The sequence below is a fragment of the Manis pentadactyla genome, chromosome 2 (genome assembly GCF_030020395.1).
Source record: "Manis pentadactyla isolate mManPen7 chromosome 2, mManPen7.hap1, whole genome shotgun sequence".
Classification (NCBI taxonomy): Eukaryota; Metazoa; Chordata; class Mammalia; order Pholidota; family Manidae; genus Manis; species Manis pentadactyla.
The window spans coordinates 228,720,429-228,735,125 of NC_080020.1; the positions used below are offsets into that span (position 1 = coordinate 228,720,429).

General features: G+C 54.3%; 1 protein-coding gene and 1 long non-coding RNA gene across 3 annotated transcripts in view; both read right to left on the reverse strand.

Moving 5' to 3' along the window:
• The window catches only part of HPCAL1 (hippocalcin like 1), a 105,112-nt gene extending 103,788 nt beyond the window's left edge, over positions 1–1,324 (reverse strand). The window contains exon 1 of one of the 2 annotated variants that reach the window (XM_036881686.2): positions 1,029–1,324. The gene's annotated coding sequence lies outside the window, so the exon portion shown is untranslated. The remainder of the gene's footprint in view (positions 1–1,028) is intronic. The other variant, XM_036881684.2, reaches the window with a different exon arrangement.
• Positions 1,325–1,444: 120 nt separating this feature from the next.
• Positions 1,445–13,956, reverse strand: LOC118910609 (uncharacterized). Its single transcript, XR_008996023.1, has 4 exons — positions 12,872–13,956; positions 3,155–4,200; positions 2,803–3,025; positions 1,445–2,084 (listed from the first exon to the last, which is right to left on the reverse strand). It is a non-coding gene; the product is annotated as an uncharacterized LOC118910609 (long non-coding RNA).
• Positions 13,957–14,697: the final 741 nt, after the last annotated feature.

The window sequence follows — 14,697 nt, forward strand, 5'->3', positions numbered from 1 at the left end:
AGAGAAGGGACCCTCGCTCGGGCGCCGGGGCCTGTGCGGCAGGGGTAGGGCGGGGGCCGGGCACTGCGCGCCCCTGCGCACCCGAGGCGGCGGCGCCCGCGAGGTGCGGAGAGGAGGCGGCGCCCTCGCAGCCTAAACTTTCTCGAATGTCTGTGCTGCGCGGTTAAGTTAGGGCGGTGAGAGGAACGTTAAACACACGAGGGGGTTGGGGGGATTTAAGAGCGCCATCCACCATAAAGAACAGAAGGATTGTTTTAAAAAGAGAAAGCGAATTCAATTAACGTAGCACCTACTATGTGTTAAGCACTGGGCCACCAGCCATCTTTAGCGCGTTCTCGTTTTAACTGTCACGACGGACCCCGAGGGAGGAACTGCCCCCATTTGACAGAGAAGCAAACCGCGACCCGGTAAGGTGGTGTGTCTGGCCCAGGTCGCGGTACGGGTCACGGCGATGCCAGGGCTCCTAACTCCCGAGCAGGGGTCTGTCCACGGCCTGGGAAGAAAGGGGCGATGGTCGCCGCGCGGACACCCTCCGCTGGCCAGAGCTCACTGGCGACCCACGTGGGCCCCGCGGACCCACACCCCGGCGGGGCTAGCCACCTCGGATCCCAACTGTCCCCCAGGGCTCTGGAGCTCCGCACTGCGCCGGCCAGCGGGGACCGCGGGCTCTGCGCGCAGGGCTGGACCGCCCACGCCCACCCAGCCACCAGCGCCCCACGCACAGCCGCTCACACACGACACCTGCCCCGCACTGGTCCGCACCAGCAACTGCGCCCCGACACACGGTTCCACAAACGCAGCCCAAAATGTGCACACCGAACTGCACACATGGATCCCCACGAGGACATGCCATTCCAGGGACACACCACCATCCTCGGTCCACAACTCCACCGCGCAGAGAAACAGTCACTCCCCAACACACATACACACACACACAAGCACACGCACACACGCAGAGAGCCCGAAGAAGCGCGAGCCGGTGCACACGCCGGCACTCCCCGCAGCCCCGCAGCCCGCCTCTTCCCTACCTGCTCCGGCGGAGGTCTGCCGGCTCGCCGAGCCCAAGTTCGGCGCCGCGGGCGCTGGGGCGGGCGCGGGCCGCTGCCCGGGACGAGCGCGCCGAGGCCGGGAAGGGTGGCTAGGAGCTCGGGCCTCCGTGCGCCCGCAGCCGCCGCGCCGGCCTTGTGCTCATCGCCGCCCAGAAAGACAAAAGGAAGCCAGCAGCGAGGGAGGGAGCTCGGTGGAGCAGCCCGCCGGTCCGCCCGTCCGCCGCCTGCAGCCGCCGAGGCCCGCCTGCCAGTCGGGGGAAGGAAAGGAAGCGAAGGCGGGCCCCGCAGGCGGGGGCCGGGGGAGGGGCGCACGGCCAGGGCGGGCACTCAAGTTTCCTGCAGACCCGCCCCCGGCTCGACCCCGCCCCCAAACGTAGCCCCGCCCGCGCCCCGCTCTGGCCACGCCCCCTCCTGGCCCTCGGCGCCTTCTACGCTGGCCCATCGCTCCTCTTCACCTCCCTGTGGGCCCAGCCGAGGTCCTGACCCGGCCCCAGCCAGCGTGTATTTCAGGCAGGAGCGGAGCCGAGCACCGGTTCCGCAACCCTAACCCTTGGCCTCTGGCCTGTGGGTGTGAGAAAGGCGGCGGGCTGCCCCCGGGAGAGCTGGACCCCGGGCCGCTCCCCCGCCTCCCCAGCCCTCTGCAGGAAGTGCGGGCGCGGTGGCCCAGAGGTGCAGCGTGCCAGGCCCCTCTGGCACCCCACCACCTGTCCTATGAGCAGATACCACTCCTTCCCCCCAGAGTTCAGGGAAGAAGCTCGGGCCGGAGGTGGGAGGGGGTCCTGGGTTCCAGTTCTGTGCCTATGGTAACAAGGCCATTTGGGCAAGTCCCTCAGACTCCTCGCCTTGGTTTTCCCCACCTATAAAATGGAGGAGAGGGCTTTTTTCCAGCCCTTACTTCCCCAACGTGCTGTGGGTCTTCAGTGTCTGCTGAAGAAGGGGCTTGGCTGACATCTCAGTCCCAGGAATGGGTGGCCTGTCTCCGGGAGGCAGGTGCGTGTTGCCTGCAGACCTCCTCCATCCTCCTGCACATGCCACCTGCGAGAGAGGAAAGGAATGAGGGGCTGCTTCCCAGGGCCCCTCACCCCAGCAGCTCCTGAATATCTGGGCCCTGGAAGAGCAAATACATACACACCCCCACCACTACCCCCACCACCCACCTCAAGCATCCCCAAAGAAAGGTAACCACAGAAACAGGCATAAATGTGGAGCTGGGCGTTAGTGTTAGGCTGAGACAAACTGTCTTTCTAGCATCTCCAGGGGAAAACTCAAATCCTCCTTCAAATCCTCCTTCACAAAAACACAGTGTGTGAACTCACACTACACAGGAGGTTGCGGAGAGAAATGATAGTGGGCGGATTTGGGGGAATTGACTGGGGACTGGCAGGCAGGGTGATCTGAGCCCAGATCCCACTCTCAACAAACAGCACAACCAAACCCAGAGGGAGTTAGTCACTTGGGTCCCCTGTGAGGATTAAACGCAGTAATGACTATGAGTGTCAGCAGTAGCGGGCTGTGGTGATGTCACAGGGAGCCAGCTCTGGTACCTAGGGGCACCATCTTCCTCCTCAGCAGAGAGCAGAGGCCAGGATCACTGCCCAGGCTTCCTGTAGCGTATGCAGGCAGAGGGTAGGGTTACAGGTGAGGAGCCCTCAGCAGATGCCCAGCCTGGCCCATCAGCAAGGTGGCTGCAGTTACTGGGTTAGTGGGGTAAATTCTGTTCTGCTGTGGTCACACATACGACTCCTTTTCTCACCCAGATTGCGGTTCAGTGCAGGTCGGAGGGTATAAAGGACTCCACACGAGCCTTCAGGAACCCCAGCCTCTTCCATCTAGATTCTACACCCTCCTTCAGATGTTTTGGTGGATGGTCATAGCTGGTCATCGTCCAGGCCTTGATGATGGCAATCACCATGCTTTGTGTGGACATCTGCTGCCCTGTGCCTGAGCTTGGGAGAAGTCCTCCTCTGGCCCCTTGACTTTCAGCCAGCAAAAGAGAGTGGAGAGTGCTAGCCAGGCTTCTGGGAGCTCATCGGGAGCCGGGCCTGGGAGAGGCACACGTGATATCCGCCTGCATTCACTGATCTGATTTAGCCCCAAGGACCTACCTGGATGCAGAAGAGTCTGGGAATCAGTCTTCCCTTGGGCCGGGAGAGAACAGTCACTTTGGTGAACATGTCACAGTGCCTGGCCACAGTGCATGCTTCTCCCAAGCTCAGGCACAGGGCAGCAGATGTCCACATAAAGCACGGTGATTGCCATCATCAAGGCCTGGAAGATGGATGACCAGCTATGACCATCCACCAAAACATCTCATGGGGAGAGACCGAGAAGACTCACAGAGCAGGTGACAGTTTCGTGGGGTTTGAAAGATGAGGAGGAGGAGACAGCATGGTAGACATGAGCCGGAGGAAGGTGGGGGGATGAGAAAGCTCAGGGGAAGTGCAAAAACAGACAGGAAGGCTCTGGACCCCACCTCTGGAGTGACCTCTGAGCCTTTACCAGGGTGTTCTCTCACAGGGGAGACTGCCCCTCTCCCCTCCAATCTGGAACGTACCTATCCATCAAGGCTCAGCTCAGCAATACCTGGCCCTCCACTCTCTCAGCTCCCTCGGGTGAGGTGCGTCCTGGTCTCTTCCTCTTCCTTTCTACTGCTCCTTCAGCACTCCCCGTGAAGCTCAGTAAGGGAGAGCACGCAGTACGTCCTCCATAAGTACTTTTGCACTTGATAGACTAGAGCAAGTAAGCAAATTCAGGTAGGGTGCCTGGTTGGTTTCCTGGGGCTGCTGTAAGAAACTACTTAAATGACACATTTTTTGTCTCAGAGTCCTGGAGGCTGGGAGTTGGAGATCAAGGTGTCAGGAGGACTGGTTGCTTCTGAGGCCCTGAGGGAGAGCCTGTCCCAGGTTCTCTCCTGGCTTCTGTAGCCTAGAGCTCTCCTCGGCTTGTTGATGGCCTCTTTTCTCCCTGTGTTTTTAGACAGTCTTTCCTCTGTGCGTGTCTGTCTCTGTGTTCAAATTTCCCTTTTTATAGGGACACCAGTCGTACTGGATTAGAGCCCACCCTAATGACCTCATCTTACCTTGACCATCTGCAAAGACCATATTTCTGAATAAGGTCACATTCCCAGGTACCAGGGTTAGGACAGCAACATCTTTATGGGGGAACAATATACTAAGTAACAGATGTCTATGTATACAGTTTCTTCCATACGATGGCTGTAAACATTTAAAGGCAGGAGTGACTCTGATTATTCTTAATTATATCTGACTTAGTTCAATGATGTTATTGTTTCTGAAGCACTTTTACATATGCATTCTCTAACATTCTTGAGATTATTCCCACATTTTACAGATGAGGAAACCTATTCTTGGAGAAATGCAATGTCCAGGATCACATATTAGAATGGTGACAGCCAGCTCTAACAGCCAGACTCTGTGTCGCTGTGCTGGGCCCACACACACTTTGGAAAAGTTACCATTTAAAAAAGCTATTTGTAGTACTTTAGTGAACTTGGCTAGGGATGTATACTTTACCAGAAAGGGTCTTTCAGATAAACGTGGTTCTAGCTCACAAACCCATGGTCCTGAATTTTTGAGGAAGTGAGAGCCAGTTTGTTTCCAGGTCCTCTTTTTTTTTCCAGGTCCTCTTTTGATTCTATCCTTCTGGTTTATTTTTTAATTACAGAGGGGAGAAGTGTGGTGGCCAGGAATAATCCAGGCGATGCTCCCTTAAGCTAGTGATGGCACCCCTGGCTGCCCACCTGACCCCAAACCCCAGAAGCTCAAAGCAGAGGAAACAGACAACCACTGGCAGCACCAGTGGCAAGAGTCGCCAGATCTTGCAGGTGGATCGGAGGTGGGAAGCTGGATCATTGGGCCACCTTGCTTACCCCTGAGGTCCACCAGTGTCCATAGTGGCCCCTGAAGCAGATGCTGTGGCCGAAGGGTCATCCAGAGAGTATGACTCAAAGGTACATTTTGATAAGATTCCCCCATTCCCCTTTATCCTTGCAAGCTCCAGGGAGGTAAGATAAATTAGTGCCCTGCTATGGGGAGACTGTGTCCCCCCAAAATTCATACACTGAAGTCCTAAGAGCCCCAGTGTGCCTATGTTTGGAGATAGAGCTTTTAGGAGGTAAGTACAGTTACATGATGTCATAAGGGGGGGACTCCTAATCCAACAGGACTAGTGGCCTTATAAGAAGAGGAAGACAGAATGAGATCACTCCCTCTCTCCACCAAGGCCATGTGAGGGCACAGCGAGAAGGCAGCCATCTGTAAGCCAGAGAGTCCTCACCCGACTCTGAGCTGGCCAACAGCTTAATCTTGGACTTCCAGCCTCCAGATGCTGAGAAGTAAATGTCTGTTGCTTAAGCCCTCCGGGTGTCATGTATTTTGTTATGGTAGCCTGACCAATAAGACATGCCCGATGTATCTTCTCATCTTCTATTTCCCACCCCATTTGCCGACTGGGCCCTCTGACCTCCAGACCCTGTCCTCACAACCTCTCTTTGCTCCCGAGCAGTGCACGGCCCCCTTGCCTGCCCCCGGCCCCTCTGCCCAGCCTTGGCTCCTGGGGAACAGAGTGAGGATGTGGAGGGGAGTCTGGCTTGTGGGAAGGGCCCAGGAGCTGTGCTCACCCCTGAGGTGCAGGGGAGGTGGCAGGACTCCAGGCCAGGCCGACCTGATGTTATGGGTCCAGCTCCTACAGTCCCTTGCATCAGGACCCTGGGGATGTCCCTTAAACCCTTAACCTGCCTCTTCAGGTGGTGAGACGCTTAAATGAACAACTTTGTACGTCCTAAAAAATAAAGACTAGCTCCCTCCCTCCTTAACTCCTCCCTCTCCTTTAGCAAGCCTAGAATATTCTCTTTAGCAACCCTGATCGAGCCCTAATCCAGGGTTCCAATGTCCTAATTTTTTAACCGAATATTAATGTCTGCCTCGGAATAAAGGAGGCAATGTATGTGAAAGGCCTATGGAATGACAGAGTCTCAATAAATGACAAGTTGTTACCTACATTATCATCGCCAGCATCACCACTGAAAGCTAACTAAGTACAAATGCAGAAAGAAAACCATCCTAGTGAATCTCTCAGTCTGGAGACCTGAGCTCGGGTCCCAACTCCTATATGCTCTAGTTGTCATCTACCCTCTCTGAGCTCATTTCCTCATGAGCACTCTGCACTTGGGTGCCTGTGGGGAGAGGGGCTCAGGGGCCCCCAGGAAAGGGGAAAGGCTTTGTATGTGGCTGGAGTAGTAGCTCCACCAAAAGTGTCTGGGGTGGGTGGACTAGAGCCCCCCCCAGGGCAGAAGAACTTTGCTGGTTTGCACGGCTGGATGGATGAGGCCTGCTTGCAAGCCTCCTGTGATCCATTGGTAATAATGGTTACCCAGGACAGGAAAAAGGGTGCCACCGCAGCAGCCTGACAGTCCCCTGAATACAAGGCCGAAGCCCCCAGCCCAGGGCTTTGCATGCCAGGCTTTTGCATGCCAGGCCTGACATCTCTTCCCTTTTGTGCACCCTGCAGGAAGCAGCCCAAAGTCTGCTGGACTGCAGAATGCTCACAGTAAAGCGCAAAACCCACAGCCAAACACAAACAGCCGCTTTGATTGCTGTTTCAAACCAGTTTAAACCAGAAAAGGCTGCTTGCCTTTCCAGCTCTGCTCCTGATGGCTTCTCTGCTGGAAAATTGCACTCCTGAGCAGTACAGTAGGTGAAGATCTGCCTGAAACTGTTTCACTACGAATGTGGGGCGCAAGTAACACCCCCACATGTCTCTCATTCCATTTTCAAGCCAACCGTCCAAATTCCAACAGAAAGAAGATGTGATCCACATATGTAGGCACATTTTTAAGAGTAAAAAATTATATATTTATATAATATATAAAATTATATATTTTATTTCATTCAATATATAGAAAATATTATTACTTCAACATGTAATTAATTGAAAAATTATGAATGAGGCATTTTGCAAGGCTTTTTTATTTCCACACTAAGTTTTTGAAATTCAGTGTGTTCTAAACTTTCAACACATCTCGATTCAGACCAGCTGCAACTCAAGTGCTTAATAGCCATATGTGACCAGTGGTTATCATCTGGGTGGTACAAATATAGACTAGTAGATCCCAACCTTTAGTGTACATCAGAATCCTCTGAAGAGCTTGTAGAAACATGGACTGCTAGGCACCACCTGTGGACATTCTGATTCACAAAGTCTGGGGGATTGCCCGAGAATTTGCATTGCTAAAGAGTTCCCAGATGTTGCTGATGCTGTTGGTCAGGAGACCACATTTTGAGAATCACTGGCCTAGACAGTCCTCTGAGGCAAGCAAGAAATGTGCTTTCTAATTTGCATCTGGTAAAAACATAATCAAGGCAGTGTAGTACTGGCCTAAGGAGAGATATATAGATGAATGGTATACAATTTAAAGTCCAGAAATACACCCTCACACTTTATGGCCAATTGGTTTTTGACAAGTGTGCCAAGACAATTCAATAGGAGAAAGAGCAGTCTTTTCCACAAATGGTGCTGGAACAACTAGATAGCCACTTGTAAAAGAATGAAGTTGGGCCCCCACCTCACACCATTTACAAAAATTTAATTCAAAATGGATCAAATGGATAGTGTAAGAGCCAAAACTATAACACGTTTAGAGGAAAACAAGCATAGATCTTTGTGGCCTTAGATCAGGCAATAGTTTCTTAGATGTGACATAAAAAGCACAAACAACCAAAGAAAAAGTTGACAGGTTGGGCTTCATCGAAATTAAAAACTTTTGTGCTTCAAAGGACATCACCAAGAAAGCTGAAATGACAACCCACAGAATGGGAGGAAATAGTTGCAAATCATATATCTGATAAGGAACTCCTATTTAGGATATATAAAGAACTCTTCCAACTCAACAATAAAAAAGGCAAATAACATTACTTAAAAATGGAAAAGGATTTGAGTAGACATTTTTTCAAGGAAGATACACACAGAACCAATAAGCACATGAAAAGATGGTCAATATATTTAGTCATCAGGGAAATACAAATCAAAACCATAATGAGATCACTTCATACCCCCTAGAGTTATTGTAATCAAAGAGATGACCTAGAACAAGTGCTGGGAAGGTGTGGAGAAACTGGAACATGCATACATTGCTGGTGGGAATATAAAATGGTGTGTGGGCTGTGGAGAACAGTTTGGCAGTTCTTCAAAACATTATACACAGATTTGCCATATGACCCAGCAATTCTACTCCCGGGCATATACCCAAGAAAATTGAAAATATATGTCCACCCAAAAGCTTGTGCATGAATGTTGATAGCAGCACTATTCATAATAGCTAAAAAGTAGAAACTACCCCAAAGCCCATCAACTGATGCAAAGATAAACAAAATGTGGTCTACTGTATGATGGAATATCATTCAGACATTAAAAGAGATGAAGTACTGATGCATGCTACAACATGGTGAACTTTGAAAAACATCTTGCTAAGTGAAAGAAGCCATATGAAATGTCCAGGGTAGACAAATTCATAGACTGACAGTAGAGTAGTGATGGCCAGGCACAGGAGTAGAGGAACATGGAGAGTGACTGCTGGTAGGCATGGCGTTTCTTTTTGGAATTCAGTAGCCAGTATGTCCTGACAGCAATTCTATTGCAGCAGTATTTGTGTCTGATGTATTATTCTCTGTACTCAAAAAATACTTCAAAATATTTCTCATAAAAAAGTACCTTGAAGTTTCCTATGCCCCTCATTTTATCTGTTGTTAGGTCTGGATTCTGATTTATGGTAATGCCCAGCTAATCGAAAAGTCAGAGTGCCAGAAACCTCAGCCTTTTGGAACACATCCCTCAAACCAAGTAGAGAGAAAAGCTCTTAGTGTAGAGGAGACGGTTGTTACAAAGCCCAGGCACTGAATGCTGTAGACGCCTCAGCCTCTGTTGGTAAAATAAGGCAGACTATTAGAAACAGTGGGCGGTTCAGAGAGCAGAGAAATGTGAGTAGCTCAGAAGCATGTTAAAGTTCATGTCTTTTGAGCAGGGTCTTTAGGTCGCCATGAATCTAAAATAAGGAAGGGCCAGGACTCAGGGAGGCGTTGCCAAGTTGGTACGTGGAAAGGCAGCCCCAGTAAGGGTGGGCTTAAGAGACAGGTAGGGAAAGGATCCGAGAGCACAGCCTCACAGGCGTGAGGGGCCCACGTCCCCAGGGAATCCAGAAACACGTGGAAGGTCCAGCAGAAGCTGAGCAGGCAGCTTTGGAGGGATGCAGCTTCTTTGACAGCTCAACACCCTGGCTCCCCAAAGCAGGTCTCTGCTGCTCTTAGCTTCAGGACCTGCAGAGCCAGGCATTGGCCCCATCAGGAACATGAGGCTTGCCAGTCGGGCCCAAGCTGCTCCCGGGTCTCCTGACACCACCAAATCCCCTCTTGGTCCCACCCACACTGTCCTGGCCCCTCTTCCCTTTGCTTTGCCCGAAGCCGTGGGGCAGAGGCACCGGACGTCACTGTTTTCAGGCTGGTCAGGACACCAGCTAGAAAAAGAACTTGAAAGCTTTTCGGGCAGTAAAGCACCTCGCTTTGCTCCTTCTCAGGGCTGCCCACTGCAAGGGCACTGGGAGGCCTGAGGAGGGCCGGGGAGGGCCAGGGAGGGCTGAGGAGGGCCGAGGAGGGCTGAGGAGGGCTGGGAGGGCTGAGGAGGGCCGGGGAGGGCTGAGGAGGGCCGGGGAGGGCTGAGGAGGGCCGGGGAGGGCTGAGGAGGGCCGAGGAGGGCTGAGGAGGGCCAGGGAGGGCCGGGGAGGGCCGAGGAGGGCTGAGGAGGGCCGAGGAGGGCTGAGGAGGGCTGAGGAGGGCTGAGGAGGGCCGGGGAGGGCTGAGGAGGGCCGGGGAGGGCTGGGAGGGCTGAGGAGGGCCGAGGAGGGCTGAGGAGGGCCGAGGAGGGCTGAGGAGGGCCGGGGAGGGCTGAGGAGGGCTGGGAGGGCTGAGGAGGGCCGAGGAGGGCTGAGGAGGGCCGGGGAGGGCTGGGAGGGCTGAGGAGGGCTGAGGAGGGCTGGGAGGGCTGAGGAGGGCCGAGGAGGGCTGAGGAGGGCCGGGGAGGGCTGGGAGGGCTGAGGAGGGCTGAGGAGGGCTGGGAGGGCTGAGGAGGGCTGGGAGGGCTGGACGGTGCTCTGGGGGATGTGATTTGCTCGTTTGGGTTCAGGTGCTGCTCCTGCTTCTGTCACCTCCCAGGAGGCCCCCACTGTCCTGTTTGCCAGAGGAGACATCAGCTCGGAGGGAACAGGGCACTGCCTGCCAATCCTCCGTGGCCCTGGGCCTAGCTGCCCTGCTGAGGGTGCAGGCAAACGAGGGCCAGGGCCTGTCCTTGAGAAACAAGTGAGGCCCTGTGCTTCCCCTTCTCTGACAGGCCTGCTCCCCAGAAAGATCCCCCAGCCAGAGATTTACACTCAGATAGGAATATTCAGGGCGGGAAGCTTCCCACAGGTTTGTACCCAGACCTTCTATCTTCTGATCGAAGTAAAGACATTAGGACATCACAGGCCTTTCCCACACTCTCACCCTGGCTGCTCCGAGGCAGAATCCCTCCCCAGCCCCACCAGCCTTCCTGGCCCAAGAGCTCACCTAGAACCTGATCAAAGTGGAGTCTGATGAGAAATCAGGGCCCAGTACAAGTCGGAAGACCCCTAACAGCCAGAAAGCCAGGCTCCGGCCACAGGCCAGTCTGCACCACCCACCCTGGAACGCCTTCTGTAGCCGCACAGCCCTGCCCATGTGGGGGAAAGCCCCCCCACATCTCTCCACTTACTAAGTACCTTTCACCCTGCGGAACTCATCTCAAAGCTCAAAGTCGCCTCCCCTCAGCACCTCTCTAGGAGCCAGCACCAGCTCACCTCAGTTCCTCCAGCCAGGCTTTGCAATGACTGGTTACCTGCCTGCACCCCCGGCCTCATCCTGAGAGCATGTTGAGGGGTCTCCATCATTGCCATGCGAAAGCCCCAGCCAGTAAACACACAGTGGTTGAGGGAAGGATGGGGCCTCCCTAGGCCTGCAGTGGTTGGTGGGTTGGCTTGAATACAGCTGGGCAGGACCCACGGAGCTGCTAGGGGCCCAGGGGGCCCTGGGGAGCAAAGGGCCGAGCCATCACTGCAGCCTGGGTATTCACCTTCCTCCTTCCCCCGCACCAGCCAGAATGACTCAGCACTGGAGCCAGGCTTCCTGCAGAGAGCGCTGCCACTTGCACCAGCCAGCCAGCCAGCCAGCCAGCCAGCCAGCCAGCCAGCGGGAGCTTGCGTGCCTTCTAGGGGCCTGCATCTCTGAGATGCTGTCCCTGGACCAAGGGTCAGACCTCTGGACTTGAGCTTCCAATAAACCATTCACAGCTGTGTAACCCTGGGCCTGTTGCATAATCGCTGAGTTTGGGTTTCCGCATCTCTGAAAAGCAGGGATTAGAACTCCACATTCCTCCTGAAGCTGATTCAAGAATCAGATAAAGTGGTCTGCCTCCCCAAACGCCTTGTCCCTCGCCTGCAGGCGCCAAGCTCTCAAACCTGTACAGAGTTGCTCCGGCTGTTCCCCCCCCGCAGCCCTCCCTGCTCCAGCCCAGCTGCAGCGCCCCACAGGAGGCGCCTTGCCCCCACATCACTTTGTACCCCTCTCCATTAGAGCACTTAACACACCACACAGTGGCTCTGTGTGCTGGGTCCGTTTATGTCCTGTGAGGTCCCTGCCCAGGGGGTGCACTTGCTCAATAAGTTTTATTTCTTGCAAGAGAGGCACAGTGGCAGCAGGAAAAGCAATGAACTGTGGGTCACGCATGGAAGTTCCAACACAAACACAAGTTACTGCTTTTGCTGCATGCCCTGAGGCAGGTCACTCAGTCCTGAAACCTGTCTCCAGTTTCTGAAGGCAGGATGAACTGTATCGGCTTCACTCACACCGGCATCGGGGAATGAATGAGTGCCTGTGGGAAGTTCTACAAAAGATGGAAACTTCGGAAGGTGAGTGCAGTGGGGGTGGGACAGTCGTGAAAGTCACACTTGATCTGCTTCCCCGTAGACATCATGGGGTACCAGCTGGTATAGGGTCTGTGGTTATCTTTTCCAAACCAAAAATCAGGGCACTGGGTTGACAGAGGGAAGATGCTTGTCCTGGAGCATCTGAGGCTGGAGCAGGGAAATCTGTCAGGTGTGTAGGTGGGGGGAGCTCAGGTCTTGGGGGTGGGGGAAGCTGCTCAGCCCGGAATGGAGCCTGCAGAGGTCTCCGTCCACTGGGTGCCAGGTTGCCTCACAGCTGCACTTGTTCTCAGCTGGCTGCCTGGGGTCCGTCATTGCCTGCCAGGGGGTACAGTGTGGCTTTGTACTCAGCCCAGCATCCGTTCCTGGCTGTGACACAGCAAACCCATCACAGGCCTCAGTTCCCTGCACACTCATGGCAAGGGCCCTGGGGCATGGTAGGGAGCCTCCATTCAGCCCCACCACGGTTCCGAGTTCCAGAGGTGTGGGGGCACCAGGACTTCCGGAAGGAAAGCATCTTACGGCTCTGAGTCTCCCCTCCCCTAAATTCCAAAGCACCCTGGCTACCAGGCCTCAAGGCCTGGGTCATATTGCCGGGCTCGGAAGCCCACCCCCTTCCATGCTGGGCCACTGGGCTGTGCTTGCCCCGGAGTCACCGGGGCCCAGAGCAGCCTTCTAGGGCACTACCTCGGCGCCAGGAGGCCAGTCTGTGCCCCTCTCCACCCAGGCAGAGTTCTACTCCCCTCTGTGTGCCCTGCTTACTGTCAGGGCCCACACAGCAAATGTTTTAAGGACGTGAGACAGGGAGTAAATAAGCAACCTGGTTTGATATGGAAACTACAGGTTTTTTTTCCTCTTCATTTTCTTTGTTGCAGAAGGATCCAGCCCATTCCAGGGTTTGAAGCAGCTCCCAGGAGAAAAATGCAAATAATTTCCCCTTCATCCAGGAAACTTCTGGAAGCGAAGCCAACCTGGCCTTTGTAGAAAGGGAAGCTAGACCCTCAGGATCGGCTGTGAAAGAAAAAAGAGTGGGGCTTTGGGGAAAGATAGGGTGAAAGATGGGAGGCAGGTGGTATGCTCCCCCAGCCCCCATGCCGGGGGCTGACCCAGCCAGAGGTTCCACATGGAGGGGTAAGCAGGACAAGGAGCTGCTGGGGCGAAGTCAGAGGGACAAGGAAACTGGGGCATCTAGCAGCTGGCTGCAGGGTCAGCCCTCCTGAGCAAACCCTTGGCCACAGGTGGGCACTTGTGGATGCCTCCCCTCAATGCCCAAGAGACCAGTCAGCCAAACAGGGGGCCTGTGGGGCCCGGGAGTGGCCAATGATGGGAAGATGTCTCTGAGCTAGGTGGTGCTTGGTGACACCCTATAATTGCAGTCATTGGGGTAGGAATGTCAAGAGGTGGACGTGGTGTCCCCCAGAGGGTAGCGCAAGATTCTGTTTGCCCCACAGCCACAGCTGTGCCAACGCTGCCTTTCCTGACTCTGCCAGACCCATTTCTGGGCCCGGGCACCCCCTTACCTGGGGCGTGCTGGTGGACAACCGGCAGCAAGGCCACGGAGCCCTCCCTGCGCTCAGAGGGCCTCCCACCCCCCAGCTGCTCCATCCTTGCAGGTGTCTGGACCAGCGGGCCCGGCGCTCATTCATCCCCTCTTGGACACTCATACTGCTGCTTTGGGGCCAGGCAGTCAGCAGCTGTGCTGGAAGCAGAATTGAATTCTACTCTGGCTCCTGGTATCAGGTACAAACCTGGTGTGTTAGGGCTGTGTCAAGAAAAACTCCCCAGGTCCATCTACTCACAGAAAATTGCTCCTAAAATGCGCTGGTTTTCCCCACATCAAGCCATTCTACAACACCAACTGGATGCCCCACAGTTCAGTTCCGACACCACCTACCTGGAGACAGCAGCAGAAAAGGCTGCCCCGCCCCTTTCAGATGCCAGTTACAAGTCCAGGCTGTCAGCGGTGCTTCTGATCCCCTCCGGTTATAGATTGGAGGTTCCCACGAACCCATCGTCCAGTTTGATTGATTTGCTAGAGCAGCTCACAGAACTCAGGAACAGTTTCCCTACTAGACTATCAGTTCCTTAGAAAAGGACATGCCTCAGACACAGCAAGATGGGAGAGGAGCTTGGGGCAAGGAATGTGGGAAGGGGCCCAGAGCTTCCATGCCCTCTCCAGGCGCGCCACCCTCCCAGCACCTCCACCTGCCTGGGAGCTCTCCAAACCCCGTCCTTTGGGATTTTTACGGAGGTTTCATTATGTAGGCATAATGGTGGCTGAACTAAATCATTCTCCATTGGTGATGGAACACAACTTCCCAGGCCCTCTCCCCTCTCCCGAGGTTGGGGGACGGGGCTGAAGCTCCAACCTTCCAATATAGGTTGGTTTCTGAGACAACCAGCACCCAGTCTCAGGGGTTTTCCAAAAAGTCACCACGTGAACATAAATTCAGGTGTAGTTGAAAAGCACTTGTTATGAATAACAAAACACACCTTTCTCTCTCTTATCAGGAAATTCCAAGGGTTTTAGGTGCTCTGTGCCAGGAAGTGGGGTGGCGGAATGGGAAACAAAGACCAAATGTACATTATTAAAAATCACAATATGACGGGTTGCCACAAAAAAGCACCGTAGACTGGATGACTCAA